This window comes from Populus euphratica, unplaced genomic scaffold (assembly GCF_000495115.2).
Source record: "Populus euphratica unplaced genomic scaffold, PopEup_1.0 scaffold6.1, whole genome shotgun sequence".
Taxonomy (NCBI): domain Eukaryota; kingdom Viridiplantae; phylum Streptophyta; class Magnoliopsida; order Malpighiales; family Salicaceae; genus Populus; species Populus euphratica.
In genome coordinates, this window is record NW_011499849.1 from 280,005 (window position 1) to 280,830 (window position 826).

Genomic DNA, 826 nt, shown 5'->3' on the forward strand with positions numbered 1-826 from the left:
GTTGCGCTATAAATGCCACGTTAACTTCAATGGAAATTCATTTAATGTGGGCAGTTGATTATGATATCGTTTGTTTGTTATTACAGTGATAGTTGGGTTTTAAAATATATATTTTTTGAAATTATATTAACATAATTTTATATTTTGAAATTTAATTATAATATCAACATATTAAAACAATTTAAAATAATAAATTTTTTTAAAAAATTATGCATAGATGATTAAGAGCTTCTTTGAAATTGTAATAGTTATTGTTTGTAATAGTTATTGTTTTTTAAAATATTTTTTATTTAAAAATATATTAAAATAATTTTTTAAATTTTTAAATTTTTTTTTATATCATTATATTAAAATAATTTTTTTAAAAAAATCACTTGAAGTAGAAAAAATAAAAAAATTCCTAAATTTTCTAAAAAACACTTTACGAAAAAATGAACTTAGCTTGAGCATGATAACATGGGCCTAATTCAATCTTGCATTACTGGATCTTATCCGGTTGGGATTCGGAAGCGGACTGGAGTGGGACCCGGTCCAGGAATTGCGGGGCTTATAACGACGTCGGAGCAACCATTTTCCCCAAATGCCAAAAATATAGTTTTGAAACAATTAAGCAGCGGCACTTTTCACTGATTTGTTTTGCATTTGAAACAAGGAAATAGACAAGGCGGGAAGAGCAAATGGAGGTTCAAAACTCCAAATCTCAAGAAAGTAAATGTTGTTTAGAAGGCGAAACCTGAAAGTGAATCAGTTAGGTGCCTCAAAACTGCTAATTAGAAGCAATTCTCTTAACCTAAACGTTTGCCTTACTCGATTACATTTAAATTCT